Genomic DNA, 19,310 nt, shown 5'->3' with positions numbered 1-19,310 from the left:
GCTATAGATGCAAGGACTGACACTCCATGATATCCAAAGTTTTGTTTTAACCATGTTTTTCAGGCTATACAGTGTTTGCTTATTTTGGATTCTCATGGGGTGTGACAGTTGAACTAAGCTCATGATTTGATTCTATTTTAGTCCTCATTTGGACAAATCTTCCAAGAGTCCTTAAACATTAAAATACAATTTATAATACAATCACATTTTCACATATAACACACTGTTACAAATAACAGACATAATACACTGACATATTGACCAGATAAATACACTGACAGTCTAAAAATATAGATTGGTTCCTTCATCTACCATACAACCTTCCAATGTATTATATTTAAATGGCTCTAAAGTATTGTTTGAATTTATAAAGGTTTCTGGTTTGCTCAGATCAATTATTCAATTTCTTTATTGCTCTGAATCTAAATGTTATTTTGCCTATTTCTCTTTTCTGCTGGGATTACACATAGATGGTGGACAATCTATTCCTGGTATTGACTGAATGTCTGTCTCTTACCAACTGAATACTGCTGTGAATGGAGTTTGGCCATTTTAAATGGTGTACATTGTGAAATAAAATAAGCATGTTTTTTTCAATTATCTTGTTGATTGATGACCACCCAAGAGCATTGTACATGACTACAACAGAATAATAATGTCTCCACCTGTCAGGTGTCAGTGTGCAGCGGTAGGACGGAGTCAGGCGCAGGACACAGAACTGAGTAAATAACAAACTTTACTCTGAGAAAACAACAAATCTAATTTCCACGCAGAAACATAACAGCACACAGCAGTATACAACACCAAACAAAGAACAATCACACACAAAACCATGAGGGAAGCAGAGGGTTAAATAGGGAAATAATCATAACGTGGTGGGAACCAGGTGTGTACAATCAAGACAAAACAACATAGAAAAAGAAACGTCGATCGGTGGCAGCTAGAAAGCCGGTGACGACGACCGCCGCTAGCCGCCCGCACAAGGAGAGGCACCAACTTCGGCGGAAGTCGTGACAGTACCACCCCCCCAGCTTCCGGCAGGGCAGGCGAAGGGGCAGGTTTCGGGTCGAGAGCAAGACCCGGTGTCCCGGTGCATACACCGGGGACCTCACTGCGGTGGCGGTCGGCGCTCGCCTTTGTCGCCTGATGGACCGTTGCAGGCGCATGTGGGCAGCTTCCCATGTCTCCTCCGAGTGCCAAAACCACTCCTCCACCGCAGGTGCCTCGATCTGGCTCTGATGCCATGGTGCCAGGACCGGCTGATAACCTAGTACACACTGAAACAGAGACAGGTTAGTGGAGGAGTGGCGGAGGGAGTTTTGGGCCATCTCTGCCCCGGGGATGAAAGCCGCCCACTCCCTCGGCCGGTCCTGGCAATAGGACCGCAGAAACCTACCCACATCCTGGTTTACTCTCTCCACCTGCCCATTACTCTCGGGGTGAAACCCTGAGGTCAGGCTGACTGAGACCCCCAGACGTTCCATGAACGCCCTCCAGACCCTCGATGTGAACTGGGGACCCCGATCAGACACTATATCCTCAGGCACCCCGTAGTGCTGGAAGACGTGTGTAAACAGAGCCTCCGCAGTCTGTAGGGCCGTAGGGAGACCAGGCAAAGGAAGTAGACGGCAGGACTTAGAAAACCGATCCACAACAACCAGGATCGTGGTGTTACCTTGTGATGGAAGAAGATCCGTAACGAAATCCACCGATAGGTGTGACCACGGCCGTTGTGGAACGGGTAGGGGTTGTAATTTCCCTCTGGGCAGGTGTCTAGGTGCCTTGCACTGAGCGCACACCGAGCAGGAGGATAAACCCTCACGTCCTTAGATAAAGTGGGCCACAAGTACTTCCCACTAAGATAGCGCACTGTCCGACCAATGCCAGGATGACCAGAGGAGGGTGACGTGTGAGCCCAACAGATCAATCGATCGCGGACATCAGACGGAACGTACATACACCCAACTGGACACTGGGTGGGAGTGGGCTCCGTACATAACGCCCGCCCAATGTCCGCGTCAACCTCCCATACCACCGGTGCCACCAGGCAAGAAGCCGGAAGTATGGGAGTGGGATCCGTGGACCGCTCCTCTGTGTCATACATCCGGGACAGAGTGTCTGCCTTAGCGTTCTGGGAACCTGGTCTGTAGGACAGGGTGAAAACAAAATGGGTGAAAAACATGGCCCACCTTGCCTGGCAAGGGTTCAGTCTCCTCGCCGCCCAGATATACTCCAGATTGCGGTGGTCAGTCCAAATGAGGAAAGGGTGTTTAGCCCCCTCATGCCAATGTCTCCACGCCTTCAGAGCCTTGACCACAGCTAACAACTCCCGGTCCCCCACATCATAGTTTCGCTCCGCCGGGCTGAGCTTCTTCGAAAAGAAAGCACAGGGGCGGAGCTTTGGTGGCGTACCCGAGTGCTGAGACAGCACAGCTCCTATCCCAGTCTCGGACGCGTCCTCCTCTACTATGAAGGCCAAGGAGGGATCCGGATGAGCTAGCACGGGAGCCGAGGTAAACAGAGCCTTCAGGTGACCAAAAGCCCTGTCCGCCCCAGCTGATCACTGCAGTCGCACCGGTCCCCCCTTCAGCAAGGAGGTAATGGGAGCCGCTACCTGACCAAAGCCCCGGATAACCCTCCGGTAGTAGTTGGCAAACCCTAAGAACGCTGCACTTCGTTTACCGTGTTTGGAGTCGGCCAATTACGCACGGCTGAAATGCGGTCATTTTACATCTCCACCCCTGACACGGACAGGCGGTACCCTAGGAAGGAGACGGACTGTTGGAAGAAAATACGTTTCTCAGCCTTGACGTACAGGTCATGCTCCAACAATTGACCAAGCACCTTGCGCACCAGGGACACTCAGTGCGTGTAGCGGAGTATATGAGAATGTCATCTATATACACCACTACACCCTGCCCGTGCAGGTCCCTGAAGATCTCGTCTACAAAGGATTGGAAGACTGATGGAGCATTCATCAACCCGTACAGCATGACGAGGTACTCATAGTGCCCAGAGGTGGTACTAAATGCCGTCTTCCACTCATCCCCCTCCCGGATACGCACCAGGTTATACGCGCTCCTGAGATCCAATTTTGTGAAGAAGCACGCCCCGTGCAATGACTCGGTCACACTGGCTATGAGAGGCAACGGGTGATATGATACCCCGATAGTCAATGCACGGGCGTAAACCTCCATCCTTCTTCTTCACAAAAAAGAAACTCGTGGAGGCAGGTGAAGTGGAAGGCCGAATGTATCCCTGTCCCAGAGATTCGGAGACATATGTTTCCATAGCAGCCGTCTCCTCCTGTGACAGAGGATACACGTGACTCCTGGGAAGTGCTGCTTCTACCTGGAGATTTATTGCATAATCCCCCCGTCGATGGGGTGGAAATTGAGTCGCCTTCTTTTTACAGAAGGCGAGAGCCAAATCGGCATAGTCGGGGGGAATGTGCATGGGGGAGACCTTGTTTGGACTTTCCACCGAAGTTGCACCAATGGAAACACCTACACACCTCCCTGAGCACTGACGTGACCATCCCTTCAGAGCCCTCTGTTGCCACGAAATAGTGGGGTCATGATGGGCCAACCAGGGAAGCCCCAACACCACAGGAAACACAGGAGAATCGATCAGGAAGAGACTAATACTCTCCTCATGACCCTTCTGCATTATCATACCTAGTGGAGCTGTGACCTCCCTAATCAGGCCCGATCCTAAAGGACGACTATCTAAGGCATGTACAGGAAAGGGCACATCAACAGGAACAATAGGGATCCCTAATCTAAGTGCAAATGCACGGTCAATTTAGTTCCCAGCTGCGCCTGAATCTACTAGCGCCTTATGCTGGGAATGCGGGGAAAACTCAGGAAACTTTACACAGACATACATGTGCGCAACAGGGAGCTCTGGGTGAGTCGGGTGCCTACTCACCTGGGATGATCCACCAGTGCCCTGCCTGTTGCCTCTACTCCCTGGGGAACCTCCCCAGCACCGACCAGCAGTGTGCCCTCTGCGGCCACAGGTGGTGCAGGAAACGGCCCCCTCTCTGGTCACCCTAAGAGCAGCACTTCCGTGCTCCATAGGTGTAGACTCGGAAGTGCTGGGGGATGGAACAGACGGACCCCAATCCGAGCGTCCGCGGTTGGCCAACCGATTATCCAGCTGGATGGATAAATCCACCAGCTGGTAGAGGGTAAGAGTGGTGTCCCTGCAGGCCAGCTCCCGACAAACATCCTCCCGTAGACTACACCGGTAATGGTCGATCAGGGCCCTCTCATTCCATCCCGCGCCGGCAGCCAGGGTCCTGAAGTCCAGTGCGAAGTCCTGTGCGCTCCTCTTCCTCTGTCTGAGATGGACCAAGCGTTCCCCCGCCGCTCTCCCCTCAGGCGGATGATCAATAACTGCCTGGAAGCGTCGGGTGAAATCCTCGTAACGGATCAACATAGCGTCTATCTCTCCCCATTAAGCGTTGGCCCATTCCAGCGCTTTCCCCGACAAACAGGAGATGAGGGCGGACACTCTCTCGTATCCCAAGGGAGCCGGGTGGACGGTCGCCAGGTTGAGCTCCACCTGGAGCAGGAACCCCTGGCACCCGGCAGCCGTCCCATCATAGGCCTTCGGGAGCGAGAGCCGAATCCTACTGGGTCCAGGTGATGAAGGGGTGGACAGCGGTGTGGGTTGAGGTGAAGTTGATGGGGGTGTGGGAAAACCCTCTCTCTCCCATTGCTCCATGGTATGCAGCACGCGATCCATTGCTGTGCCCAGATTGTGGAGCATCGTCTCGTGCTGCTGGACGTGCTCCTCCACCGGTACCGGAGGACTGGGTGCACCTGCTGACTCCATAGGTGGTGCGTGATTCTGTCAGTTGTCAGTGTGCAGCGGTAGGACGGAGTTAGGCGCTGGACACAGAACTGAGTAAATAACGAACTTTACTCAGAGAAAACAACAAATCTAATTTCCACGCAGGGAAACATAACAGCACACAGCAGTATACAACACCAAACAAAGAACAATCACGCACAAAACCATGAGGGAAGCAGAGGGTTAAATAGGGAAATAATCATAACATGATGGGAACCAGGTGTGTACAATCAAGACAAAACAACATAGAAAAATAAACGTAGATCGGTGGCAGCTAGAAAGTTGGTGACGACGACCGCCGATAGCCAGCCGCACAAGGAGAGGCACCAACTTCGGCGGAAGTCGTGACACCACCTTAAAACAATCATTGCTGCTTTATTCTGTGCAATCTGCAGCCTCCTAATCTCACTTGCTGATGCATTTCCCCAGACCACAGAAAATAAGTTAACCTGACTCCCAATTAATGCTTGGGTTGTTTGCTTAAGAATCTTTCCTGGTAAATATTTTTGCTATCCTTCTGATTATGCATGCAGTATTTTTTATTTTATTTTTTACATAGATTAGTTATTTGAGATGACCATGATAAGCAGTTGTCTAGCTGCACCCTAGTATTTTGTTTTTTGCCACTTCCTCAATTTGTACTCCCCCATGCTTATGCAAATTTCTTAAAAATAAAAAACAGAAATACCTTATTTACATAAGTATTCAGACTCATTGCTATGAGACTCGAAATTGAGCTCAGGTGCATCCTGTTTCCATTGATCATCCTTGAGATGTTTCTACAACTTGATTGCAGTCCACCTGTGGTGAATTCAATTGATTGGACATTATTTGGAAAGGCACACACCTGTATATATAAGGTCCCACAGTTGACAGTGCATGTCAGAGCAAAACCAAGCCGTGAGGTCGAAGGAATTGTCCGTAGAGCTCCGAGACAGGATCGTGTCGAGGCACAGATCTGGGGAAGGGTACCAAAAAATGTCTGCAGCATTGAAGGTCCCCAAGAACACAGTGGCCTCCATCATTCTTAAATGGAAGATGTTTGGAACCACCAAGACTCTTCCTAGAGCTGGCCGCCCAGCCAAACTGAGCAATCGGGGGAGAAGGGCCTTGGTCAGGGAGGTGACGAAGAACCTGATGGTCACTCTGACAGAACTCTAGTGTTCGTCTGTGGAGATGGAAGAACCTTCCAGAAGAACAACCATCTCTGCAGCACTCCACCAATCAGGCCTTTATGGTAGAGTGGCCAGACGGAAGCCACTCATCAGTAAAAGGCACATGACAGCCCTAAAAATTCTCAGACCATGAGAAACAAGATTCTCTGGTCTGATGAAACCAAGATTGAACTGTTTGGCCTGAATGCCAAGCATCATGTCTGTAGGAAACCTGGCACCATCCCTACAGTGAAGCATGGTGGTGGAAGCATTATGCTGTGGGGATGTTTTTCAGCAGCAGGGACAGGGAGACTAGTCAGGATCGAGTGAAAGATGAACAGAGCAAAGTACAGAGTGATCCTTGATGAAAACCTGATCCAGAGCACTAAGGACCGCAGACTGGGACGAAGGTTCCCCTTCCAACAGGACAACGACCCTAAGCACACAGCCAATCTCTTCTAAGCAAATCCCCGCCTTATCTTAGCTCATTGGTCACCATAGCAACACCCACCCGTAGTATGCGTTCCAGCAGGTACAGTGAGGGAAAAAAGTATTTGATCCCCTGCTGATTTTGTACATTTGCCCACTGACAAAGAAATGATCAGTCTATAATTTTAATGGTAGGTTTATTTGAACAGTGAGAGTCAGAATAACAACAAAAAAATCCAGAAAAACGCATGTCATAAATGTTATAAATTGATTTGCATTTTAAATGAGGGAAATAACTATTTGACCCCTCTGCAAAACATGCCTTAGTACTTGGTGGCAAAACCCTTCTTCTCCAAGTCATTAAGGTTTCGAGGCTGACGTTTGGCAACTCGAACCTTCAGCTCCCTCCACAGATTTTCTATGGGATTAAGGTCTGGAGACTGGCTGGGCCAATCCAGGACCTTAATGTGCTTCTTCTTGAGCCACTCCTTTGTTGCCTTGGCCGTGTGTTTTGCGTCATTGTCATGCTGGAATACCCATCCACGACCCATTTTCAATGACCTGGCTGAGGGAAGCAGGTTCTCACCCAAGATTTGACAGTACATGGCCCCGTCCATCGTCCCTTTGATGCGGTGAAGTTGTCCTGTGCCCTTTGCAGAAAAACACCCCCAAAGCATAATGTTTCCACCTCCATGTTTGACGGTGTGGATGGTGTTCTTGGGGTCATAGGCAGCATTCCTCCTCCTCCAAACACGGCGAGTTGAGTTGATGCCAAAGAGCTCAATTTTGGTCTCATCTGACAACAACACTTTCACCCAGTTCTCCTCTGAATCATTCAGATGTTCATTGGCAAACTTCAGACGGGCATGTACAGTGGGGGAACATTTTTATTTAGTCAGCCACCAATTGTGCAAGTTCTCCCACTTAAAAAGATGAGAGAGGCCTGTAATTTTCATCATAGGTACACGTCAACTATGACAGACAAATTGAGAATTTTTTTCTCCAGAAAATCACATTGTAGGATTTTTAATGAATTTATTTGCAAATTATGGTGCAAAATAAGTATTTGGTCACCTACAAACAAGCAAGATTTCTGGCTCTCACAGACCTGTAACTTCTTCTTTAAGAGGCTCCTCTGTCCTCCACTCGTTACCTGTATTAATGGCACCTGTTTGAACTTGTTATCAGTATAAAAGACACCTGTCCACAACCTCAAACAGTCATACTCAAAACTCCACTATAGCCAAGACCAAAGAGCTGTCAAAGGACACCAGAAACAAAATTGTAGACCTGCACCAGGCTGGGAAGACTGAATCTGCAATAGGTAAGCAGCTTGGTTTGAAGAAATCAACTGTGGGAGCAATTATTAGGAAATGGAAGACATACAAGACCACTGATAATCTCCCTCGATCTGGGGCTCCACGCAAGATCTCACCCTGTGGGGTCAAAATGATCACAAGAATGGTGAGCAAAAATTCCAGAAGCACACAGGGGGACCTAGTGAATGACCTGCAGAGAGCTGGGACCAAAGTAACAAAGCCTACCATCAGTAACACACTACGCCGCCAGGGGACTCCAAATCCTGCAGTGCCAGACGTGTCCCCCTGCTTAAGCCAGTACATGTCCAGGCCCGTCTGAAGTTTGCTAGAGTGCATTTGGATGATCCAGAAGAGGATTGGGAGAATGTCATATGGTCAGATGAAACCAAAATATAACTTTTTGGACAAAGAATGCTGAGTTGCATCCAAAGAACACCATACCTACTGTGAAGCATGGGGGTGGAAACATCATGCTTTGGGGCTGTTTTTCTGCAAAGGGACCAGGACGACTGATCCGTGTAAAGGAAAGAATGAATGGGGCCATGTATCGTGAGATTTTGAGTGAAAACCTCCTTCCATCAGCAAGGGCATTGAAAATGAAACGTGGCTGGGTCTTTCAGCATGACAATGATCCCAAACACACCGGCCGGGCAACGAAGGAGTGGCTTCGTAAGAAGCATTTCAAGGTCCTGGAGTGGCCTAGCCAGTCTCCAGATCTCAACCCCATAGAAAATCTTTGGAGGGAGTTGAAAGTCCGTGTTGCCCAGCGACAGCCCCAAAACATCAATGCTCTAGAGGAGATCTGCATGGAGGAATGGGCCAAAATACCAGCAACAGTGTGTGAAAAACTTGTGAAGACTTACAGAAAACATTTGACCTGTGTCATTGCCAACAAAGGGTATATAACAAAGTATTGAGAAACTTTTGTTATTGACCAAATACTTATTTTCCACCATAATTTGCAAATAAATTCATTAAAAATCCTACAATGTGATTTTCTGGATTTTCTTTCTCATTTTGTCTGTCATAGTTGACGTGTACTTATGATGAAAATTACAGGCCTCTCTCATCTTTTTAAGTGGGAGAACTTGCACAATTGGTGGCTGACTAAATACTTTTTTCCCCCACTGTATATGTGCTTTCTTGAGCAGTGGGACCTTGCGGCGCTGCAGGATTTCAGTCCTTCACGGCGTAGTGTGTTACCAAATGTTTTCTTGGTGACTATGGTCCCAGCTGCCTTGAGATCATTGACAAGATCCTCCCGTGTAGTTCTGGGCTGATTCCTCACCGTTCTCATGATCATTGCAACTCCATGAGGTGAGATCTTGCATGGAGGGAGATTGACAGTTCTTTTGTATTTCTCCATTTGCGAATAATCGCACCAACTGTTGTCACCTTCTCACCAAGCTGCTTGGCGATGGTCTTGTAGCCCATTCCAGCCTTGTGTAGGTCTACAATCTTGTCCCTGACATCCTTGGAGAGCTCTTTGGTCTTGGCCATGGTGGAGAGTTTGGAATCTGATTGATTAATTGCTTCTGTGGACAGGTGTCTTTTATACAGGTAACAAGCTGAGATTATGAGCACTCCCTTTAAGAGTGTGCTCCTAATCTCAGCTCGTTACCTGTATAAAAGACACCTGGGAGCCAAAATTCTTTCTAATTGAGAGGGGGTCAAATACTTATTTCCCTCATTAAAATGCAAATCAATTTATAACATTTTTGACATGCGTTTTTCTGGATTTTTTTGTTGTTATTCTGTCTCTCACTGTTCAAATAAACCTACCATTAACATTATAGACTGATCATGTCTTTGTCAGTGGGCAAACATACAAAATCAGCAGGGGATCAAATACTTATTTCCCTCACTGTATATCTCACTGGTCATCCCCAAAGCCAACACCTCCTTTGGCCGCCATTCCTTCCAGTTCTCTGCTGCAAATAACTGGAAGAAACTGCAAAAATCTCTGAAGCTGGAGACACTTATCTCCCTCACTATCTTTAAGCATCAGTTGTCAGAGCAGCTTACCGATCACTGCACCTGTACACAGCCCATCTGTAATTAGCCCACCCAACTACCTCATCCCCATATTGTTATTTACATTGTTATTTATTTTGCTCAATTGCACCCCAGTATCTCGATTTGCACATCATCTTCTGCACATCTATCACTCCAGTGTTAATACAACATTTTAATTATTTTGCACTATGGCCTATTTATTGCCTGACCTCCATAACTTACTACATTTGCACACACTGCATATATATTTTCTATTGTGTTATTGACTGTACGTTTTGTTTTTTCCATATGTAACTCTGTGTTTGTTGTTTTGCTTTATCTTGGCCAGGTCGCAGTTGTAAATGAGAACTTGTTCTCAACTGGCTTACCTGGTTAAATAGAGGTTTTAAAAAAAGACTATGCATGAGTGGCTTCGGGACAAGTCTCTGAATGTCCTTGATTGGCCCATCCAGAGCCCAGACTTGAACCCGATCAAACATCTCTGGAGAGACCTGAAAATAGCTTTACAGCAACGCTCCCCATCCAACCTGACAGAGCCTGAGAGGATCTGCAGAGAAGAATGGGAGAAACTGTCACGCCCTGGCTCTGGGGACTCTTGTATGTTGAGCCAGGGTGTGAGTTTTCATTGTTTTGTGTTCTAGTTTGGTATTTCTATGTTGGCCAGGGTGGTTCCCAATCAGAGACGGCTGTAGCTCATTGTCTCTGATTGGGAGCCATACTTAGGTAGCCGTTTGGCATTGTTTTGGTGTGGTATCTTGTTCCGTTTGGTTTGTGTAACCGTAGGACTTCACGTTTCGTATCGTTTGTTGTTTTGTTCGTTGTGTTGTACATTCAATAAATATTATGTACGCATATCACGCTGCGCCTTGGCCCGCTTCTTCTCAAGACGATCGTGACAGAAACTCCCCAAATACAGGTGTGCCAAGCTTGTATCGTCATACCCAAGAAGACTTGAGGCTGTAATCGCTGCCAAAGGTGCTTCAAAAAAGTACTGAGGAAAGGGTCTGAAGACGAGCTAAATCACATCTATGCTCGCTTCGAGGCAAGCAACACTGAGGCATGCATGAGAGCATCAGCTGTTCCGGACGACTGTGTGATCATGCTCTCCATAGCCAATGTGAGTAAAACCTTTAAAAAGGTCAACATTCACAAGGCCGCAGGGCCAGACGGATTACCAGGACGTGTACTCCGAGCAAGTGTCTTCACTGACATTTTCAACCTCTCCCTGACTGAGTCTGTAATACCAACATGTTTCAAGCAGACCACCATAGTCCCTGTGCCCAAGAACACTGCCTTTATGACTACAGACCTGTAGCACTCACGTCTGTAGCATGAAGTGCTTTGAAAGGCTGGTCATGGCTCACATCAACACCATTATCCCAGAAACCCTAGACCACTCCAATTTGAATACCGTCCCAACAGATCCATAGATGATGAAATCTCTATTGCACTCCACACTGCCCTTTCCCACCTTCACAAAAGGAACACCTACGTGAGAATGCTATTCATTGACTACAGCTCAGCGTTCAACACCATAGTGCCCTCAAAGCTCATCACTAAGCTAAGGTCCCTGGGACTAAACACCTCCCTCTGCAACTGGATCCTGGACTTCCTGACGGGCCGGCCCCAGGTGGTAAGGTTAGGTAACAACACATCTGCCACGCTGATCCTCAACACGGGGGCCCCTCAGGGTGCCATGACTGCATGGCCAGACACGACTCCAACACCATCATTATGTTTGCTGACGACACAACGTTGTTAGACCAGATCACCAACAACGATGAGACAGCCTATAGGGAGGAGGTCAGAGACCTGGCCGTGTGGTGCCAGGACAACAACCTCTCCCTCAACGTGATAAAGACAAAGGAGATGATTGTGGACTACAGGAAAAAGAAGAGGACAGAGCACGCCCCCATTCTCATTGACAGGGCTGTAGTGGAGCAGGTTGAGAGCTTCAAGTTCCTTGGTGTCTACATCACCAACAAACTATCATTGTCCAAACACACCAAGACAGTCGTGAAGAGGGCACGACAAAGCCTATTCCCCCTCAGGAGACTGAAAATATTTGGCATGGGTCCTCAGATCCTCAAAAAGTTCTACAGCTGCACCATCGAGAGCATCCTGACTGGTTGCATCACTGCCTGGTATGGCAACTGCTCGGCCTCCGACCGCAAGGCACTACAGAGGGTATTGTGTACGGCCCAGTACATCACTGGGGCCAAGCTTCCTGCCATCCAGGACCTCTATACAAGGTGGTGTCAGAGGAAGGCCCTAAAAATTGTCAAAGGCTCTAGCCACCCTAGTCATAGACTGTTCCCTCTGCTACCGCACGGAAAGTGGTACCGGAACGCCAAGTCTAGGTCCAAATGGCTCCTTAACAGCTTCTACCCCCAAGCCATAAGACTCCTGAACAGCTAATCATGGCTACACGGGCTGTTTGCCCTCTCCACCCCCCCACATGTACATATTACCTCAATTACCTCGACTAATCTGTGCCTCCGCACATTGACTCTGTACCGGTACCCCCTGTATATAGCCTCCCTACTGTTATTTCATTTTACTACTGCTCTTTAATGATTTGTTATTTTTTACATATCTATTTTTTACTTAACACTTATTTTTCTTAAAACTGCATTGTTGGTTAAGGGCTTGTAAGTAAGCATTTCACTGTAAAGTGGCAAATAACATTTGATTTGATTTGATAGGCCTGATTACCAACAATGACGAGACAGCCTACAGGGAGGAGGTGAGGGCCCTGGCGGAGTGGTGCCAGGAAAATAACCCCTCCCTCAATGAAGGAGCTGATCGTGGACTAAATGAGACAGCAGAGAGAGCATGCCCCCATACACATCAACGGGGCCACAGTGGAGAGGGTGAAAATCTTCAAGTTCCTTCAGTGTGCACATCACTGACAACCTGAAATGGTCCATCCACACAGACAGTGTGGTGAAGAAGGCTCAACAGCGCCTCTTCAACCTCAGGAGGCTGAAGAAATTCGGCTTGGCCCCTAAGACCCTCACGAACTTCTAAAGAAACACCATTGAGAGCATCCTGTCAGGTTGTATCACTGCCTGGTACGGCAACTGCACCGTCCGCAACCGCAGGGCTCTCCAGTGGTACTGTCAGCCCAACGCATCACCGGGGGCACACTGCCTGCCCTCCAGGACATCTACAGCACCCGGTGTCACAGGAAGGCCAAGATGCAGCATACTTTCGGAGAAGGACTCTCCCAGAATCTACCCCTGTAAAACACCTTTAATTAAAGTATAAGAACAAAAACCTGTACTTTAAATTTCTATGTCATAATCGCCCTACAGAGCTGAGGGGTATATACAAAGCATGATCAATGAGTTAGCCAGCAAAAAATGTTGTAACAGATTTTTTTGGTCCAGCTTTTTGTCAACCAATTCAATTAATTCATTAATTACGGCAATTTACAAAACAAAAGCAGTACATACATTCTCATAGCTCATCATACACTGAGTATACAAAACATTAAGAACACCTGCTCTTTCCATGACATAGACTGACCAGGTGAATCCAGGTGAAAGCTATGATCCCTTATTGATGTCACTTGTTAAATCCACTTCAATCAGTGTAGATGAAGGGGATGAGACAGGTTAAAGAAGGATTTTTAAGCCTTGTGACAATTGAGACATAGATTGTGTATGTGTGCCATTCCGAGGGTGAATGTGCAAGACAAAATATTTAAGTGCCTTTGAAAGGGGGTGCCAGGCACACTGGTTTGTGTCAAGAACTGCAACGCTAGTGGGTTTTTCACGCTCAACAGTTTCCCGTGTGTATCAAGAATTGTCCACCACCCAAAGGACATCCAGCCAACTTCACACAACTGTGGGAAGCATTGGAGTAAACATGGGCCATCATCCTTGTGGAACGCTTTCGACACATTGTATATACTCAGTGTATAATGTTAACATCCTAGAATATGAGAAGGGGAAAGAAGGGGTGAATGTGTGCATTCCTTAAGATTGACCTAAATATTAGAGCATCTAAAAATCAAATCAAATTTGATTGGTCGCATACACATATTTAGCAGATTTTATTGCGGGTGTAGAGAAATGCTTGTGTTCCTAGCTCCAACAGTGCAGAAATATCTAACAATTCACAGCAATACACACAAATCTAAAAGTAAAATAATGGAATTAAGAAATAAATACATTTTAGGACAAGCAACGTCGGAGTCCGGAGTATAAATATATCACAGGAGGCTGCTGAGGGGAGGACGGCTCATAATAATGGCTGGAACGTAGCAAATGGAATGGCATTTAAACCATGTGTTTGATGTATTTGATACCATTCCACTCATACCGCTCCAGCCATTACCACAAGCCAGTTCTCCCCAATTAATGTGCCACCAACCTCCTGTGAAATATATATATGTGATGGGATGTATAGACGTTATGGACAGTATGTGGATAGAATATGTAGTATGTCTGAGGAATACGTAGGATAGAATAATATACAGTGGCTTGTGAAAGTATTCACCCCACCCCCCCTTGGCATTTTGTTGCCTTACAACCTGGAATTAAAATGGATTTTTGGGGTGTTTGTATCATTTGATTTACACAACATGCCTACCACTTTTATTGTGAAACAAACAAAAAATAAGACAAAAAACTGAAAACTTGATCGTGCATAACTATTTACCCCCTCTACAATACTTTGTAGAGCCATCTTTTGCAGCAATTACAGCTGCAAGTCTCTTGGGGTGGGTCTCTATAAGCTTGGCACATCTAGCCACTGGGATTTTTGCCCATTCTTCAAGGCAAAACTGCTCCAGCTCCTTCAAGTTGGATGGGTCCTGCTGGTGTACAGCAATCTTTAACTCATACCACAGATTCCCAATTGGATTGAGGTCTGGGCTTTGACTAGGCCATTCCAAGACATTTACATTTCCCCTTAAACCACTTGAGTGTTGCTTTAGCAGTATCCTTAGGGTCATTGTCCTGCTGGAAGGTGAACCTCCGTCCCAGTCTCAAATCTCTGGAAGAGTGAAACAGGTTTCCCTCAAGAATGTGGAGTTTGCAGCTCCTTCAGGGTTATCTTTGGTCTCTTTGTTGGCTCTCAGATTAATGCCTTCCTTGCCTGGTCTGTGAGTTTTGGTGGGCGGCCCTCTCTTGGCAGGTTTGTTGTGGTGCCATATTCTTTAAATTTTTTAATAATGGATTTAAATGGGCTCCGTGGGATGTTAAAAGTTTCTGATATTTTTTTATAACCCAACCCTGATCTGTACAACTTTGTCCCTGACCTGTTTGGAGAGCTCCTTGGTCTTCATGGTGCCGCTTGCTTGGTGGTGTTGCAGACTCTGGGGCCTTTCAGAACAGGTGTATATATACTAAAATCATGTGACACTTAGATTGCACAAAGGTGGACTTTATTTAACTAATTATGTGACTTCTGACGGTAATTGGTTGCACCAGATCTTATTTAGGGGCTTCATAGCAAAGGGGGTGAATACATATGCACGCACCACCACCGATTTTTATTTTTTAGAATTTTTTGAAACAAGTTATTTTTTTCATTTCACTTCACCAATTTGGATTATTTTGTGTATGTCCATTACATGAAATCCAAATAAAAATCCATTTAAATTACAGGTTGTAATGTAACAAAATAGGAAAAACGCCAAGGGGGATGAATACTTTTGTAAGGCACTGTATCATATTAATTTAGGGCATTTCCAGATCATATGTATAAATTGTCCATTGCCCCCACTACAGTGCCAACATTTGTCAGACACAGAAGTTTCTTAGGGGTCAGATATACTCTATGCAGAAATTTGAAATTGATTAATAACATATTCAGAAAATAATTGGATACTTAGTACATGTTTTTCCAGATATTCTCCAATGTTTCAGGAGAAAGGCGGACACCCAAATAATTCTCCCAGGACAGTTCTACACCGTGGTATACAGAAGATCTGGAGTTATTAATGATTTTATCAAGTTGACTAGCTATGTGTGTTTTATGGACTTAAACATTTCAATAAGTTTGTTTTCCAATTCAGTAGACTTTGGAGGGTAGATCTTGTCTCACACATGTTTTAAAAACATTTTAGTAGGAAGTCTTTATTGGGTAAATTGAATACATTTCTAAGTTGTTCAAACAATCTCATATTGTTGTCATCAAACAAATCATAGTCTATGGAAATACCTTTAACTTCCCCATTCTTTATTCAACAAACCGTTATTTGACCAAAGAGGGGCTTTGGGGGGATTGCATTCCAACAAAGCCCATAGTTTTATGTAAATTGAAAGCAATCTTATGATAGGATTCTTTATCCCTTCCCAGTATTTCGGATTGTACCACTCAGCCCAAAGAAACAGAGAACATTTGTTCATGTCTAAGACCTCTTGTTCTATGATCTCCCAAAGAGTGGGAGTGAGATCGTTGTTATAAGCCCATTTAAGAGGGTACCTTGCACTAAATGCCAAATTGTATTTCTGAATATCAGGAAGGCCCAGGCCACCTCTATTTCTGTCCATTGATAATTTTGAGCGGCTGACTCAAGGGGGTTTCTCTCTCCAGAGGAACTTCCTGAACAAAGTATTGAACATCCAGCTAACATGCCTAAATATTCTGAAATAACTTTTAATTTTTTAGAAAGATAAGCTTGAACTGGGCTTGGTGTAGGCTAATTGACTCAACAACAAAATACACATATCTAAGTTTAGCTTTCTTAAAAATCTATCGTTATTTCTGGTTGTTTATTGAAGTTACAGTTGAAGTCGGAAGTTTACATACACCTTAGCCAAATACATTTGAACTCAGTATTTCACAATTCCTGACATTTAATCCTAGTAAAAATTCCCTGTCTTAGGTCAGTTAGGATCACCACTTTATTTTAAGAATGTAAAATGTCAGAATAATAGTAGAGAGAATGATGTATTTCAGCTTTTATTTCTTTCATCACATTCCCAGTGGGTCAGAAGTTTAAATACACTCAATTAGTAATTGGTATCATTGCCTTTAAATTGTTTAACTTGGGTCAAACATTTCAGGTAGCCTTCCACAAGCTTCCCACAATAAGTTGGGTGAATTTTGGCCCATTCCTCCTGACAGAGCTGGTGTAATGGAGTCAGGTTTGTAGGCCTCCTTGCTCGCACACGCTTTTTCAGTTCTGCCCACAAATGTTCTATAGGATTGAGGTCAGGGCTTTGTGAAGGCCACTCCAATACCTTGACTTTGTTGTCCTTAAGCCATTTTGCCACAACTTTGGAAGTATGCTTGGGGTCATTGTCCATTTGGAAGACCCATTTGCGACCAAGCTTTAACTTCCTGACTGATGTCTTGAGATGTTGCTTCAATATATCCACATAATTTTCCTTCCTCATGATGCCTTCTATTTTGTGAAGTGCACCAGTCTCTCCTGCAGCAAAGCACCCCCACAGCATGATGCTGCCACCCCCGTTCTTCACGGTTGGGATAGTGTTCTTCGACTTGCAAGCAACCCCCTTTTTCCTCTAAACATAACGCTGGTCATTATGGCCAAACAGTTCTATTTTTGTTTCATCAGACCAGAGGACATTTCTCCAAAAAGTATGATCTTTGTCCCCATGTGCAGTTGCAAACCGTAGTCTGGCTTTTTTATGGCTGTTTTGGAGCAGTGGCTTCTTCCTTGCTGAGCGGCCTTTCAGGTTATGTCGATATAGAACTTGTTTTACTGTGGATATAGATACTTTTGTACCTGTTTCCTCCAGGATCTTAACAAGGTCCTTTGCTGTTGTTCTGTGATTGATTTGCACTTTTCGCACCAAAGTACGTTAATCTCTAGGAGACAGAACGTGTCTCCTTCCTGAGCGGTATGACGGCTGCGTGGTCCCATGGTGTTTATACTTGCGTACTATTGTTTGTACAGATGAACATGGTACCTTCAGGTATTTGGAAATTGCTCCCAAGGATGAACCAGACTTGTGGAGGTGTACAATCTTTTTTTCTGAGGTCTTGGCTGATTTCTTTTGATTTTCCCATGATATCAAGCAAAGAGGCACTGATTTTGAATGTAGGCCTTGAAATACATCCACAGGTACACCTCCAATTGACTCAAATTATGTCAATTAGCCTATCAGAAGCTTCTAAAGCCATGATATAATTTTCTGGAATTTTCCAAGCTGTTTAAAGGCACAGTCAACTTAGTGTATGTAAACTTCTGAACCACTGGAATTGTGATACAGTGATAAGTGAAATAATCTGTCTGTAAAGAATTTTTGGAAAAATTACTTGTGTCATGCACAAAGTAGATGTCCTAACCGACTTGCCAAAACAATAGTTTGTTAACAAGAAATTTGTGGAGTGGTTGAAAAACAAGTTTTAATGACTCCTACCTAAGTGTATGTAAACTTCCGACTTCAACTGTAGCTGGCTACCTCATTGATGCTGCTTTGTAGTATACCCCTCTGCTCTGTGAATGAACTAGCCCAGCTGTCTCCATGGAGATGGCAGCCTACACATGATACATTGGGAACAGTGTGTGCCACTTTGTTCACCTCCTATCAGACACACTGCTGATACAGGGGGAATGTAATCTCTTCATGGATAAACAGTTTCTGAAAAGTGCCATTTCAGTAAAAACAACTTAGTTGTTTCCGTTTACACTGGAAAACATTTGCAATTGTAACTGATAAAGCCAATAAATCCCATTGGTTTCCAAACAAGTCTAACAGGAAAATGCAAACTGTTTACATAATCTTCATCGCCCATCCTCCTCTCTCCCCATCCTCCTCTAGATGACAACCGCTGCTGATGTGGTTTCTATTTGTTTTGTTGCTAAGGAACCGTTACCAAGGGTCCAGGTGCCAGAGAGGCAAGGCAAGGCAAGGCAGACTTCCATACATCAGCGGTCACTCAGAGACAGATGTAAGATACTCTGATGATGGCCGATATTCACAGCTGTGTTTCACATAGGCTTACCACAAAAATAATCATACAGAGCAGCAACATAGGTCTCAAATAAAGTTTAGAAATTCGCTGCAATTATCATGCGAAGATATTCTGTGATAGGCCTACATCAATTTATTCATATAGCATCAATGCATTAGTGAGAAAGAACTGGTATGTGAAAGCAAATTCCACAAAGTCTGCATTTATGTTTTAGATCAATGAGAGGAGACTATTGAGATGCATCACTTCCAACCCTACCTGCCCATTTGTCAACCTATCCCTGGTTTTGGAGTGGGGCAAAAAAATTATAGCCAGGGTTGGAGAGCCATGCTCTAGGTGACATGCCATCTCCCTCCTGCCCCAGACTGTAATCTCAGCCAACCACCCACAGTTAATATCATCTAAATTATCATCCTACCCGACTTCCAAAGGAATATGAAGAAATGTAGGACGGGACCTGCAGGACATTTTGCAACATTCAACATAAAAAACTAAATAAGGTTTTGAAAAGATCTAAGGTCAGGTCTGTTTGCAACAGCCCTTTCACAGACTCTTGTTCACAACCAGACAACCAACCATTCCACTACTGGAGTATCCCCAGCGTCCTTCAGGCTGGGATTAGCTTCCAGGG

The sequence above is a fragment of the Coregonus clupeaformis genome, chromosome 26 (genome assembly GCF_020615455.1).
Source record: "Coregonus clupeaformis isolate EN_2021a chromosome 26, ASM2061545v1, whole genome shotgun sequence".
NCBI classification, from domain to species: Eukaryota; Metazoa; Chordata; class Actinopteri; order Salmoniformes; family Salmonidae; genus Coregonus; species Coregonus clupeaformis.
This window is presented reverse-complemented; position numbering follows the sequence as displayed.